Below are 3,259 nucleotides of genomic sequence, written 5' to 3' on the forward strand. Positions count from 1 at the left end.
AAGAAAAAACCAACAAACTTTCATTAAGAAACAAAAGTTGTTACATTTTCAACAGTTTAATTATCTTCATTTCTTGTATGAAACATCTCTGTTTTTTGTATCAAACAATAGTCTGCAGGGGAGAGAACAAACAAGCAAAGCATGAGAAGGGACATCTCAAAGACAACTTTGTTGGAAATCTTGAAAAGACTAGTTGCCAAAAGCATCTCATAAAATGACTACGTATATAAGAATAGACCCGTGAGCAAAAAAAAAGAGAATCACGTGCACGAACTACCAAAAAATTGATCGAAAGCTTGATATGGTCACTGATGCCGCAAAATAGTAAAACCAAATGACACATACCTTTAGAACTTGAAACTCCCATAGCTACAAAGAGAACTAGCGACAAAGAATTTGTAGCAGAATTCATCCAACACAATAGATCGATCACTTTTTGAGAGGTGATCTGCCGCCAAATTTTTTACTCTATATATGTGGGAGAAGTTGGTGTGCTTAAATTTATACCCAAAAACAGTAATATTATATTTAAAATAATAAACGACTTTAGCATTTTTATGATATTACCAAACTTTCAAAATATTAAAGAAATTTAAACTAAAAATTTAACCAAAAGTAGTTATTGAATTAATGAAATTTCATTAATATTTTTCTCAATAGATATGATAATCTTGTAATCTTTTTCCAAAAGAAATTTTGTTAACATATTTTAGGAGTTGTTTTCTTAAGTTATTGTAAGGTTTCAAAGTTACATGAGTCACATTGTGCCCACATTCACAATAGGGCTGAAGGATTCTTTTTGTCCCACTTTATTAATAAGGCCCATGTGATCCTTGAGGTTATCAATAAAACTCCTTGAACATGTAGGAAACTATTAGTTTTCTTTTCCTTTAGAATGAAAATTTTTTAGTTGAGAAAGAAATTTAACTATCCAACTCAATGTGGCTTGAATTTTTTTTAGCCTCCCATTCATCTTTTTTCATTCTTGAAATAAATCTAAATCCTATTTGGTGGCTTCATTTGTCATGAGCCTAAGCACTTTTCCAATCATCAACCCCAACATAGAGTGTGTCTTAAATTAAAAAACATATAAAGAAATATTTCCTTATATCAATAGGAGACAAAATGATTTGGAAGTTTGACAAGTATATTAACCTACCTAATACTTAGTTTCAATGTCAAAGTCCAAACCATTATGTTTGTGACAATCCATTAATGACCCAGTGCCCAACTCACCCCAACCTCCCCTGGTGGCGTCACCCACTCAAACCCCTAAGCATAATCTAGTTCTTAAGTTAACAATGATATTAAGACAAGAATTCAAATTTTAATACAAAAAAATTTAGGGGATAAATTTCTTATTAAGTTATTTTCCCCTTTTAATGTCAATTTCTAATTTTTTTTCAAAAGATTTCAACCAAATTCTACATTATATTTATTTTAAACAATAACAATTTTTTATTATTATATAAATTATATAAAAACCTTTAAATTTTAAACATTTTTACAAAAATATTACCAAATATTTTGTAATTGGAAATTTAAGAATAAGATTTATCAAGTTTTTTACACTTATAAGTATGGATTTATAAACTTTTCCATAAAATTGTCAGACATATCAAGGGTAATGAACCACAAATTTAGAAAATTATAATCACAACCAACGGTAATGAACCACAAATTTAGAAAATTATAATCACAACCAGTCCTAGCAAACCCTATATTTCTCTAGATAACAATTTAGTAATCCGACTGAGCTTTAAGTCTACTCTACAAAGAGTGGGGAAATGATAGTCTGATTCTCCTCCTTTATTGCGAAATTCTCAAGTGGATGATTCTAGTAATGAACAACTTAAAATCCCAAATCTTATTATTTTTAGAATTGGTATTTCTAGGCCCTTACAATTTTCTTAATGGCCTTGGGGGAATGAGAAGGAGACACATGATGAAAAGGTTATCAACAAAATACATTTCAAATCATACACAATATATACACGATAGTAAATTATACATTCTATTACAAAGTCAAAATTAATGAATTATTGGTATCTATGAACATATCTATTCTTTAATTGGGTGCTATGTGTTTAAATTATGATCACCATGTTTGCAAATATGGTGTTTACATGCTTATATCACCTTATATTAGGGCATTGATCTCAACCCTCACTACCATAATTCCATTATTTTGTCACATTTTTCTCACCCCTCCCCCCCCACTTGCCTTATTTTTTTGTTTTTTGTTTTTTACTAGTGGAATCAACAATTTGGGCAAGCTCATACTTAGATGACATGGGATTGATTCCATCTGCTACCACTATAACAACTAGGTACATGCCTTCCCCTAACGTGGACACAACTAAATCAAGATTTAAACAAAGGACCTCATAATGTTTACATAACATGTTTTGCCAAGTGATCAACACCTAAGGGACTTTCAACCCCTTTATTACTTTAAAAGAAAACAATTGTTTTGTATTTTTAGATACATAACATGAAGTCATTGGTAGGAATATCTTGTTGCATTTGTTTTGTGTCCCTTCTCTATGTCCTTAGTGCATCATTAGTTTTATTTATTGTATGTTCTATTTTTCCAGTTGCATCCTTTAAAACACCTTAGTTGTGTCTTCTTTGTATCCTAGTTACATCCTAAATGCATCTTCTCATCCTTATTATCTTTTTCATATATCTTAGTTGTGTCTTCCTTGTAAGTTGATTGCATCCATAGTGTGTCTTCTTTACATCAGTTTTGGCATACCGATAACATTGTTATAATGTCTTGTTATAGAATCCTTGTAGTGTCTTGGTAACATCCTTGTCGCATATTTTTGGGTGTCTTGATAACATATTAATAATATCATTGTTGTATCCTTTTAGGCATACTAGTAATGCCTTATTATTCTCAAGTTTCCATCCATTTTTCTACCATTGCATACCTTCTTTTACATCTTTGTTGTATCTGCATTACATAATTTTTTTTCCAACATCAACATTTATTTTGGTGTTCTTATTCTATTTTCGTTTGGGTTGTTACTTGTTGTGCATTTTAGACACATTGGTTATAAGTTACATTGTATCCATGTTGGATTGTAAGATATACTGATTTTTATAGCGTTGCCACATTTTTATAGTGGTGACGACTCCACACTTTCATTTTAAAATATTTTATCATAATATATTCATTTCATTTTATATTGAGCAATTTTCATTTTTGTGTAAAGTTACATTTACCTATGATAATCAATATATTTAAAAATAT

Source organism: Pinus tabuliformis, chromosome Q, assembly GCF_031772625.1.
Source record: "Pinus tabuliformis cultivar Carrire ecotype Pingquan chromosome Q, CPIR1, whole genome shotgun sequence".
Taxonomy (NCBI): Eukaryota; Viridiplantae; Streptophyta; class Pinopsida; order Pinales; family Pinaceae; genus Pinus; species Pinus tabuliformis.